The sequence below is a fragment of the Trichoplusia ni genome, chromosome 10, assembly GCF_003590095.1.
Source record: "Trichoplusia ni isolate ovarian cell line Hi5 chromosome 10, tn1, whole genome shotgun sequence".
NCBI lineage: Eukaryota > Metazoa > Arthropoda > Insecta > Lepidoptera > Noctuidae > Trichoplusia > Trichoplusia ni.
The window spans coordinates 12,012,975-12,026,951 of record NC_039487.1 but is presented as its reverse complement, the minus strand read 5'-3'; positions in this window follow the sequence as shown (position 1 = coordinate 12,026,951).

Sequence of the window (13,977 nt, the reverse complement as noted above, 5' to 3'; positions counted from 1 at the left end):
TGCGGCTTACTGATTAAAAGTATAAGTACTAAGTGGTTATTTATTAAAAGCTATTTCTTTGTTAAAGTTTTGTATTACGTATAATGAGCCAGCGTTTATTAAAATGTAGAGTTTCATAATAGTAAATCTAAGTCAATATTGTGTTACATTTGTGTTTCCAACTGTACTGTATTGATAATCCTTATTTCAGAATAAGTAATTAATGTCAATAAATAAATCAGAGCTTATTCGTTGCTTAGTAATGTGGACGAGGGTGAATGAGGTTGTCATATAATATTTCCTGTGTCCTGGCTGTTCCCGGTAGTCCGGTCAACGACCAATTCCGCGTGTAAACGTGCACTCAACGTATTTAACTATGTAAAAGACTTTCTAGTACCGTATTTATATTGAAGCACATAGAAAATCATCTGTTTCAACTGCCTAAAAGGCCAATACACACATAATATTAACCAATATGAAACATATACTAGTTTTAACTAAGATATCACAGTTATTACATCTATATTGGGTAATATCACCACTCAAAGCTGGTTCATCGTTATGCAGACGGTATTGGATGTCGTTTAACCGAGACGAGTACATGTCAGCTGAGCTCGTAACATCGACTGCTCGGTAGCGACCGGAGAGAGTCAGCCTATTTTAAAAAGTGCCTGGAAAACATGGAAAGAATATCTACAGTAAAGCCATATTCATTCCGTTTCTAAGACGTCCCATGCCAAAAATAACAAAACTCATTTAACAAAGCACCTCCAGGAATCATGGAACCAAACATCTGAGCATCCAACCTGCATTTCTCCATCATTAGTCAGTTAGGGCTATGGATACGTACCACAAGTGTTATTAGGCAGCTATCTCGGTGGCAGACAACTTAATAAAACCGGGAGCATTCCGCGCGAAGTTATTCCAGTGGGGGGGGGGGCAAAGGGGATAAGGGGGAAACGCCTTCATTATCCTCGGGTGCTGTGTCTAGAGGGAAAACGAGGACTAAGAGCTCTATCTTTTCTTCTTTTTCTGAAAGGTGGTTTGGAAAAACCTTATTTTATTTTGTGTATGTCTATTTTAAATTTCCTTATGGTGTTAAAGATTCTTTTTTGTGATAGTCAGGTGAGGTTTTGTGGTAAAAATATTCCTTTTTTATGATTACCGAACTTTTCAGCTTCTTACCATCCAAGATGTATGAATAATAGCCGGGACCTAGAATTTAACGTGTCTTCCGAAATAAAGAGAAACTCTTTATGATAAGATGGTAACCCATCCTCAGACTGACCATGTCAAGCGTAGCTTTTAACCTGTGACCTACCAATTTCTACAGTTGTAGTTTATCCACAGTTCCTCTGGTTGAAGCTCTTTAATTCCATCAAAATATTAATTACAATGAGTCGCGGTCGGCTGGTATAATTAGGCAGCAGATTACCAAAAATAGCAGCTGTATAAGTGTGACATATCATCAGTACATAGTGACAATGTGGTTTAGTATTTATGCGGGCGAACAAATATCGCATTATTACACAAAATGTAAAATGCCTTGAATTGTAAACTAAGGCTTAATTGTAATGATGCTCGTTTTGCTGTGGCTTTTCATTGTATTGTATCTAGCAAGCAATGAAGTCATGCCTGATATCTCATAATAGTTATATCGTAAAAAGTAACTTTTCAGGCACAAGCTGTGTGCTGGCAAAATGATGGGTATCACGTTAAAAAAAAACAATCTTTCTTAGTCTTTTGGTTGACAGGTTTTATTGTGCTATTCTACCATTTACAAAGACTATCATGAATTAAAATTGCATAGATCTTAATGCAGTTGCATTCATTCAGAGCAGGAGTTGCTAAAAAGATATACTTTTATAAGGTTATTATATTGTTGAGGAGTTGCGAATTAACCACAATTTGTTTCTCTGAAAATACAAAGCTTTATTTTATTCATCACGCCTTTACTATATTACAATACTAATAGTTTAACTATGACAACTACACTAATCTTACCTGAAAATACAAAGAAACGACATTAAAGTTAACTGATATCGCCTCCTCAATTATATCATTTCAACAAGTCTTTTTTAAAATATAAATGCAAATAAGAAATCTAAACAAAATCCGCCATTTCTATCACGCGTCTCTGGCCGCTGTCCTCTATCTTGATTGGACAACCTGTCAACGCGCGAAGCGCGTCAAATTCAAAATTTAATGAAACCTCATTTCATTACATCTCCCCCCCTCAGAGCGAAAATTCTAAAAAATATAATCTATCTATATAATGTAGCTACAAATTATCCTCATATTCATTTTCTTCTACTTCATCTTCTACTGTGACAGGTTGTAATTTCGTTATATGGAATAAAGTTGATTCTGTTTTTCTGTGTCCAGTGTCAATCTTATAAATGGAGTTCGATATTTTCTCTATTATCTTGAAAGGGCCTATTTTTAATTCGTCTAATTTTTTTCTGTTCAGTCTATTTCCATTTTCTACATATACACTGTCTCCGACCTCGAACTCTTGCATTTTCCTATTTTTATCAAACATTTTCTTGTTATACTTATGGGATTTAATTGTATTCTCTAATGCTAATTGTCTATCAGCCATCCACTTGTCTTCATTTTCTCTTTTTTTAATTTCAATTGGTAAAATATTGACATTTGTACCATCCAGTAAATATTTTGGTGCAAAACCTGTAACAGAATGGTCTGTTTCATTATATTTCTGTATACATTCTCTTGCCACAGTTGTCCATGTTTTCTTATTTGTTTTCTCATTTATTTTACATCTTATTTTATTTACTATTGTTTGGTTTAATCGTTCGTTCAACCCATTCGAGAATGGTGTATTCACTGCTGTAAAAATTAGTTTAATGTTATTCTCCTGCAAAAAGTGTTTAAATTCTTTTGAGTTGATGCCTGGGTATTGATCTGTCATAATTATTCCAATCTCATCTGTCTCTAATATTTTCTTTGTAAGTTTTATAAAGTCACTTGCGTTCTGTGTTTTTGAAGTCGCAATAAATGCATATCTTGTGTAGTGGTCTACTAAAAGATGCAAGTATTTTTTTGTTGACCTAGATCCTCCAAAACCCCCTATAGTATCCATTGACATTATCTCAAATGGTTTTGTTGCTGGTCCCAGCTGTGACATTAAGCCAAATTTTCCTTGACATCTTGATTTATTTTTTATACATATTTCGCAAGTTTTGCAAATATTTATGATATTTTTTGTTAGGTTTTTAGCTGTATATATTGAACTTATTTTTTTCTGCAACTGTCTGATTCCAATATGGAATAAATCTTCATGCACCTTTTTTATAAACTTTTTACTAAATTCTTCTGAGAGTATAATCTTTTCATGCTTCTTTATTGTTTTGTAATAGATTTTATTTTTGAATAATAGATTTTGTTTCTTTACTTTTATTGTTTTATTTTTTTCTTGGTCTTCAACTATATCTTTTATTTGTATTAAATTAACTATTTTCAATAGATCCTCCTTGTTATCTTCTGATTCTAATACAGGGTTTCGGCTCAAACAGTCTGCTTCTATATTCTCTTTACCAGGTATATATTTTACTGTAAAGTCATATTGAGATAGATAATATGTAAGGTCACCCAATTCTTCATCTGTCCTGCATTTGATATTCATGTTCTCTAGAGGTTTGTGGTCTGAGTAAATAGTGAATTGTTTTCCAATTAGCCAGTGTTGCCAATATTTAACTGCTTCTTTCATAGCAAAACATTCCAAATATATAGCTTTTTTCCGTTTTTGAGATTCATTTAGTTTTTTTGAAAAATACGCCACGGGTTTGTCTTTACCGTCTAGCTGTGTCTGTTTTAATATTGCCCCAACACCCTCTAAAGACGCATCTGTAAATATTTTTATTGGTAAGTCTTTATCAAATATTTCTAATACAGGTTGAGAACTTAAATATGTTTTTATTTGATTAAATGATTCTTCACACTTCTCTGACCACACAAACTTTTCATTTTTTCTTAATAAATTATGTAATGGATCTAGAATAATTGCACTTCTTGGGATATATTCATGGTAGAAGTTGATTTTTCCTAGAAATTGTCTGATATTCTTTTGTGTCTTAGGGGTTGGAAAATTTCTTATCGAGATCAAATTGTCCTTTAGTGGACTCACCGAATTGTTCCGAATTACATGGCCGAGGTACTTTACTGAGTCTGAAGCAAAGGTACATTTCGTAAACTTCAATCTAAAGCCTTCTTTTATTATTGCTTCTAATACTCTTCTTATATGTTTAATATGTTCTTCAAATGTAGTAGAGTATATCAGAATGTCATCAATATAGTTTACGGAATATCCTGTAAGATTATGTTTTCTCAGAACATTACTTAAAATTCTCTGGAAAATCGCTGGTGATGTTTTCAGACCAAAAGGAAGACAGGTCCACTGGAAGTGGCCATCTTGTGTGACAAATCCTGTTTTACTTTTATCTTCCACTCGTAATGGTATGGACCAAAAAGCAGAATTTATATCTAGAATTGTAAAATACTTACAATTTCTAGTTTTAATAATTAAATCATCTATTAATGGGAAAGGTTGAGCTTGTGGGACAACAATTTTGTTTAGTTCCCTGAAATCTATACATAAGCGGGATTTTCTATTTTCACCTTTTTTAAAAGCCAATGTCACTGGAGCAGCGAACGGGCTGTAGGATTCTTCTATTAAATTATTCTTTAGCAACTCAGATATTTGCTCTTCAATTTCCAACTTATCTTCTAATGTACATCTGTATGGTCTTTTACTACAGTATTTATTCACTACTAAATCTATGTGAGCTTCATAAGCCCTAACTGATCCAATATCATACTTGTTCTTGGCAAAAATTGTATTATATTCTTTTAGAATTTTCTCTATCTCAATTTTCTTTTCGGTATCTAAATGGTCTGTCATACTTATAAATTCTTCTGTTTCTATGTGTTCATTAAAATTTATTGCAAATGTTTTTATATTCTTTTCTTCATTTCTGTTATGCTGAGAAGTTCCATCTAATTTATTTGTTATTTTCTTTTGTTCTATCTGCAAGTCCTCATTTTGAGTTAGTTTGAATTTTTTTATCATATCCAATCCAATTATAAAATCTTCAAAATCTTCATTTTCTACGACGTATACATCCACCTCTTCTTCTAAATCAAATATTTTTATTTTTATTGTTATCAAGCCATCTGTTTTTTTCACACCATTAACCGTCTTCATATATGCTATATTCACATTGTCCTTTTTTTCTTTTACTTTAATTAGTCTTGAATTTATTAAAGAGACCTGTGATCCTGAATCATAAATACCGTTCACTTCTAGTTTATTTTCTAATAAAAGCTTGATTTTGATTAATGGTGTACTTACTAGTTTTTTTCCTCAGTATTTATATCTACTTCAATAATGGAGTTGTTATTTATATTTCTAGGTTTAAAAACCTTTTCAGATTCATTTTTATTTTTCTTAAACCAACATGTCTCCTCCGGGTGATATCTAATTCCTTTGTCCAAAGATTCACAAATCTTACATGGTTTCTTCTCAGTAGTTTTATTTTTATAAAGGAATGTACCACTCTTTACTGTAGTTGAGTTTTTCTTGTACATCATACCTTCATATTTTCTTACCTCATTGAACAAATCAGTAGTGTCATTGAGTTCATCCCTATTTAACTTATTTAAGATAAATCCAGGTAAACCTGTTGCAATAAGATCTATCATTGTTTTGGAATCTATTGACTTGTTAGTGTCTAGAATAAGCCTTTCTTTTTTTATAGCATAATCAATTAGTAGTCCTTCTTTATACCTGAATGCAAGAGCATATGTGACTATGTCCCATCCTCGGTTTTTAAATGTTTCTAGAAATTTGTCTTTCCATTCAGTCCATTCAGCCTTTATTGTAAATTTTGTGGCCATTGAGCTATACCAATCCAAGCAAGATTTTTCTAAAAACAACCGCAATATATCTATTTTTGTTTCATCTTTTGAAATATTAAAGCGTTCACACTCTTTTTCAAAATTCTCCATCCATTGCACTGCATTAGGGTTCTTACTAGTGAACTTTTCAATAATAAATTTCTCTGAAATGTGTTTCAGGTTATGTTGATTTTCTTTTTTTGTAGTAGATTCTATAATTTTTTCCAAGATATGTTGCAAATTATCATTTTTGTCAATTGGTTGTTTTGTGCAAGTTTCTTCTAAATATTGATCTAGAAATTGTATATTACCTTCCTCATCTATGTATGTTTTCTTAAGATCTTCATCCAATTTTATCCATATTTTTCTACTTTGATGCCTTTTCTTAATGCTATTTTTTATTTTTGAGAACGTGTTCATTTTCACAATATATGTATGATGAATCACCGGCTTCAGCTCATCAGGTAGAACATAGCATTTTCCTTCTTCTGTAGATATTGAGGTTATGGCTAGTACATTAGATTTGCCATCATATGAGGCTATCATTGTAAATTCAAATTGCAGTCGCTCCATCTTCTTTTAGTTAAAAAAAAATGTCGTTTTATAAGGTTATTATATTGTTGAGGAGTTGCGAATTAACCACAATTTGTTTCTCTGAAAATACAAAGCTTTATTTTATTCATCACGCCTTTACTATATTACAATACTAATAGTTTAACTATGACAACTACACTAATCTTACCTGAAAATACAAAGAAACGACATTAAAGTTAACTGATATCGCCTCCTCAATTATATCATTTCAACAAGTCTTTTTTAAAATATAAATGCAAATAAGAAATCTAAACAAAATCCGCCATTTCTATCACGCGTCTCTGGCCGCTGTCCTCTATCTTGATTGGACAACCTGTCAACGCGCGAAGCGCGTCAAATTCAAAATTTAATGAAACCTCATTTCATTACATATGTATGAAGTTAAATCTACTTCTCAATAAAAAATAATATAATTTATTCGTCGAATATCTAATAACTTTGACCCACACCTCAAAATCTCAATGTATGAAATATGGGTAACCCTTCAATATTAATGTACTGCTCTTATTGCCCATAAATGCCTAACCCTCCGCTGCCAACGTATGCCGCGTTTGCGGCTGCAGTATAAAATATTGTGCGGTACTTTATAAAATGGGACATAAAACCAGTGAGGGTTTGGACCAGATTGGTTCCGTACCATGAATAAATGATGTTGGTTATAGAAGAAAATAATAATTAGGTTTATTGTTGTTGCATTTTAAAGTAATGCATAAAAATCTTTTGTCTATCTCATCTAAATCTTTTATGAGTTATTTCTAGAGAAATATTGTTTTAAAAATACCTAAAACATACAGATGATAAATCAAAATAATATTTACCAAGTACATTTAAAAGGACCTCTTTTTATGAGAACACTAAATTACCTAAAAAACACCATTTACTGATCAAAATCGTGCAATCGATCATAAGCTGAAAACAAATCTATTCATACCTACAGCGGAACACTAACGGAGAGAATGCGCAAGCGTTAGAGCCGAATCATTCCGAAACCTGCCGAATCATGCCGAATGGGACCATACAGGAGGTAGCGAAAGCATCCATTAACTTTTTGCGGCCACCATTATCCCGCTGCAAATGTTTTCCGGCCACTGTATAGGTATTAATGTTAACACACCCTGTATAACGGCTAATCTTTTTTGAATACTTACTTTTAAGCGCCGGAACACCATGGCCAAGTATTTTTTGGCCCAAATTTCGTTTATTTTCGGCCTGCTTAGGAGTTTTAAGGTTCATTATTAGTTGTGCTTTTCATTTCGCTTTGGTATGAGGTCGGTAAACAAAGAAACTGTCGGCTTGTCATTGTGGGTAATGGAAGGCGTCTGTGTACACTCCGGAATGTTTTGCTTTTTATTTACGAAGTGTGGAAGTAATATTATGGGAACTTAGATTGGAGATCTCTTCTTTTTGTTTAGATACAAAAAAGAACTTCCGATAAAAGCTCACTTTACATCAACTTTTCAGTCATTCGTTTTACGTCTTGTCCTTATGGATGTTGCGAATTGATGGAACCTATAGCAAATAAATTTTGCTCATTTTCGCTTAGAAATCTTTTTTCCATTTTGAAAGCCTTTACAGAAATCAACTACGTGATATTATTCAGAGTATTCTAGGAGTTATACTAGTTTATATCCGAGTAAATGATCTTGTTCTAATTTAATTACTTATTCTGGATATCCTGACCTACCTTTTCCAATTTCATTTACCACTTACAAGATAATAACAACTTTATTAAGCAAAGATGAGAAGATCGTTTACTTTTTAAAAAAGAATACAAAATGATGAATGGCACTAATTTAGTAGAAGTGCCCAATTTGTTGAAATAATAAGTAACATAGAGGTTTCATTACTTTTAGTACCAATTTGTGATGCAATCTCTTTTTGATAAGTTTTTTGGTTGGTTAATGGTTTACTCTTATGTTTTAAGTTCATTAGGTTTTTATTAGTCTGTGACAGCCATGATATGTATCTTTTAAAAGGCAAAGTGAAAGCAATTAAATTAAATTTATTTATTAATTTTCCGTTCCCAATATAAATGCGAAAGTTTGTATGTATGGACGTTTGTTCCTGTTTCACGCAAAAACCAAAAAATGGATTCTGACGACACTTGGTACGCAGATAGTCTATAACTAGGATTAACACATAAGATAGTTTTTATCCATATTGTATGTTCCCGGGATCATTTTCGATTTATAAGGACAATTTATGTTGAATTACCTACTAGAAATAATAAAGAAAACGACTGTAACCGATATGGGATATAAAGTTGTTTTGCCAGCAATAATTTGGCAACTTCCTTTTATGTTACTTTTATATTATTCGTTACAAAGTTGTCGAATATTTTTAATTTGTCAAAGTTGCTGATGCAGATCATTCATCACTTGTTTATAGCGAGGCAATAAATTTAAGCAAAAGCTAGTTACACACTTACTGTTAAACAATTAAAATATTTCAATTTTAATTTGCAAGGTACTTTAATATCGAATAGTCATGTTTACTCGTGTAAACGGATTTTTTATTGTTAAAAAAAAAACTATTAAAATAAAAATCGTCCATAAAAAAGGTTTTCAATCCAGCCAATAATATTTTTTTGTAAATAAATTGAATACATACAAAGTTGCCGGTATTATTAAGTAAAAAAGTTTCGTTTCGTCATAGACTATAATTATTTCCAGAAATTACAAAATAGAGCGTAAAGACTCTAGCCTTTTTTAGCCTGTTTTAGATAAGTTGTTTTTAGCCTCTTTTAGATCTCACTGTGGGATCCAGCAGTGGGATCTAACATTTTAAACATTTTGAAAAAATATTGATATTAGTGCATTTGATTGTTTATAATAGTCATTACTCCATAATACCTTAACATTTAAGTATGAGGAAACACATACCAAAAAGGCACATACAAGTTTATTAGTTTAATCAATTAGACTTGCTCAGTACGCACTCAGCCTAACGTGGGAGATATTACTGGTCATTAAGAGATATGGACCAACATCAACTATGCTGACCAGTTGGCCAATTATTCTGATGTATGGCGTTACAGCCAATGTTGGTGCCAATATATTGGTTCCAACATTGGTCTATTAGGTAAGTAGAATTCGGTTTAGCATACATTTTTCAAGTCCGAATCTATAAAAAAATGTTACTAAGGATCCGCTGTCTTTCCGTTCATATATCTCCATTAGTTGAAATTATCACCGATTAGTATTTCTGTGGCCGCTATAACTTCAAGCAATAGAAATTAAAGACAATTTTTTTGTTGCAGTTATTCTTTAGTTCATTTTTACAAAGCATATAAATGTCAAATGCAGAGAGCTAAGAAATAAACATAGTTAGCATACGCAACGTAATTGGTGATTGTTTTGAACATGGTTAGGTATTACGTTCGTACTGCAAGATAATTCTTTTTTCCATGTATTTAATGATATACTGCCTTAGACTAAATGATATTGCATCATTATATAAAAAATACAACCGAAATGTTTCCTAAAAAAACAAGTACATTACAAGCTGGTTAGAGAAAACGATGTCATTACTAGAAAAAAAAGAAATGACTTCTTTTTCCACCAAGAAGTTTTAACGTCGCCAATATATTTGCAAAGTACCGTTTTAACATTATAACGAGGGTAAGTAGTCACGTAGCAAGAAGGTAGGAGGTCAATTACCTTTTACGTGAGAAAAATGTTTTATGCATATCGCACCTTGCCAATAGAACCTGGAAGAGACACGTCATCATTATAAACAAGCTTTTTCCCGTAGGTAAGTCTGCATTGATACATCAAATCCCTAACAGAAATGTTAAAGTATTTCTAAGTAGACGGGGTTTAGATGTTGCAATCAAAGCTTCCTATGTGCAGGATTTATCAAAATTGGTCAAGCCATTTAGCCGTGAAGACGTGACAAACATATATACATACAAGCATTCAACTTTATGTTAGTAATGATGTTATTTAAACTAACTGTAACTGTCCTGTAAGATGGAAGTCACGTGATGTGAAGAAAATACTAAAAATATCACTCACTGAAATAAAACAATTTTAAGCCAAAATTCCATAATTACTAAATTATAGTTAAGAAAAACTAACTGAGACATTTCGTTCTTTCATTCGCTGAAGCTTTCGGATGTTACAATTATGTACTTTAAAGTAGTATCAAATGACAAAAAAATAGGTTTAAAAAAAAACCATACTTAATTTACTTAACCCGATCCATAAACTACTAAGTACAATCATCTTTACTTGCATTCTCAGTCTTGTACTTCCCAAATAATATTGAAATAACACTATAATTCCAATTACATTTTTAATAAAAATTAAACAAAGGTCTAGAAGATTCCATCTCAATTCAATTTCTGCTATCGAGGCCGACGCGGCCGTCTCATGGGAGACGTCGTGACGTGATGGCGTCGTGTTAAAATTGGCCAATCAACAAGTCTTAATGAGGGAGATTGCCTGCTGGACGTGCCTAACATTACCAAGATGCATTTGTTTCTAAGGTTTTTACGCAGAGAGTTTATAAGGGAAATCCTCATAGACTTGGCTAAGATTAAAGTGTAGAGAGACTATAACCTAGACTAACAAATAGGTGTTGCGATTGGTCTGCTATAAACGTCAAGCGACAGATCTCTCTCTTTTATTCGTTTATATATCTCTTTCTTTCCTTGCCCACCAAAAAACTGACGAGTGCGGTTTTAAGTACAGACTTGAATTCAATAGTTTTGTGACACATTTTCTGTTTATTTCCAATTAATTTCTTTAAGAAACTTAAAAAATGACTACCTTAATTCACGAAAAGATTTGGTTGGACAAAAACATCTACAATGATGCAGAGTAAAACTATTACGAATCATTGTCAAAGGTCCAAGCTCCACTCTCAGTAGCTCGCACTTCTTTGGCCAGTGAAGTTGCTAAGGCTAGACAACATATCAAAGATATCAAAGATAGTTTTTATCCCGATTTTATGATCCCGTAAGTAAATTTTCGACTAGTAGCAGGTGAGTCCGCGGACAATAGATAGTAAACAATATTAAAGAGATTTTGTTTGGTAATTCAGAAATGGTTTACATCCAGGTCAAAAAGATCTTCAGCAAAAAGTGCGGGGAGACACGGATATCCATTAGCGGTAACTATGGAGTGGCACTCGTGTTACCATTGCGTTACCGTGTCATTACTTTCTTTTATTTTTCAATATGCGCTTAATTTAATTACAGATTTGCTGCTAACGCAGTCACATAACATTCTTATTGTACCAACTATGTTATATAATTATGTACAGGTGAAGACACAGGCTCCTGAAATACAGTTTACACTAGTTCAGGGGTCAGGAAATTCTATCATTAAATGTAAATTTTTGGGCCAATTAATAATTTGTATTTGTGTCATTACGACTCCGTTACCTCGCCGTATAGGTGACGAAAACGTGACGTGCCTAGTACTGTGACGAGAACCTTCGCTCCAATCACAAATTATTGGTTTTTAATAAGTAAATTTGATTAAAGTGGTTTTAGACCATCATAGACAAAAATAAGTCGCGTAAATTTCTTTTTGATGACCCCATATTCGTGATTGTGACTTTTTATGATATTGTAATGGTTGGTCTATATTCGAATATTTTATTTCAGTTATTACTTATTTACTTAGAAATCTAAAAGAAATTGGAGTCAATCGGTTCGGAATGTTTTTTTGATATCTTCGTTTTGTTTTTTACGATTTTTTTTATATTCAACTTCAAGTTACCTGGTTCGGGTTAAAAATGGTCGTTACAATCTAAATTCTAATACTCCTTGTACACCTTGTACCACTTCTGTCACATATCTAAAGAGAAACATACCGACAACTCCAGTTTGCAAGAGATATTTATCACAAAATACATTCTTATTTCCACGGAGAAAATGCCTTAACCATATATAATTTAAAAAGACAATTTCTTTTCCTTTTCACTCGAGGGAGAAGATCAATTTAACGTTCCTGTAATTAGTTGGCTAATTGATTTCTTGGAGAGATATCTGATATTCGTTTGACCCTCTTTACCTAACATTTGAATTCTGGGCTTCACCAAATAATCATTGCTTGAATTTGTATAGAGTTATAAACTTTTTTTATAGAAGCTTTTGTGAGGACGATTCATACTTAAAAGATGCAAAAAACATTTACGCCTCTGCCTTCTTTTGGATAACAAATTATGGTTCGTTTTTATTTCAGCTTATATGATACATTTGAAAAAAAAAGAAACAAATTTATACATTCTATGTTTTTATAGTAACATTAGTCCGTTGTATCTTACGTTTGTTTTTCATTCAAATTATTTTTTTATAATGTTGAACAATGTTACCTAAACATAAAATCAATTAAATTGTGCCTAGATTCACTTGTTAGTGAATTAATTTATAATTATAAAACAAATACTCTTCTACAAATTCGTTAGTATTTTAATTGAATACTGACCAAATTATTACATGTATTCAATTAATTGTCTATGTATCATTTTAGTGCTCTGGTCTAAACAGTGAATTGATTTGTAATGCTAATCAAATATTAATGGAATGCCTTTATTGTTTGCCGATATATTCAATTATACTATTGTAGTGTTTGTGATAGCAACTGTCATGATTAAAGTGGCGTCCGGTACATAAACTAATTCAATTATAAAAGTACTTAATTCGTCCAATTCTAAATAATTGGTCATAAAAAATGAATGTTGATAAAAATGTTAATTTGTATTGAATTTCAAACTAACCTGAGTGATTACAAGTTATACAGTCAGAGCAAATTAATTTAAAATATCAAACTCGTGCATCCTAATAAAAAAAAAAATGTTCTACCTCACACGTACCTACCTAGCTCTATTAAAGGCTCTCTCATCATTCACTTTCATACATTCACACATCACAGTCCGTCGCAGAAAAAACAAAAACAATAACTGTCAAAAAATTGGGCAGCTCTTAATCCCATCCAAATGTATCGTTCATTCATTCACAATTGTTTATAAAGGGATGTCAAGCGGCTTGATGTGAATTACAAAAATAAATGAAAGACAAATATCCATTGTTTGCGGCCGTGTGACACCGATCCCGCAGCGGGAATCGAATCCCGGGCTTAACGTAAGCGGGGCACGTCACTTGCGTTGCGGCGTTTTAATATCTGTGGGATGTTAGGTTTCATTTATTTTGTTAAAGTACCATATGGCTACTATACGTGTCATGTTGTTTTATTATATTCTAAGTACGTGACTCGGTATTGTTATGTCATAGTACACCTCTTAACGATGCGTTGCGAGCTTTCACGTGGATCTCGGTGGCGTGCAATCGGAAAAGCCTGTGATGATGATGCAAATGATAACTACTCAAAAATGTACACCATTTTTTTACTATTTATTTAGCGTCTTGCTTTTTGGTTGCTGATGAACACAAACCTTAATTAATCGTCCATCATATTTCATGTTAAGATTAAAATTCAGTGACTAACAAATTACATCTGCAAAGAATTCATTTCAAAA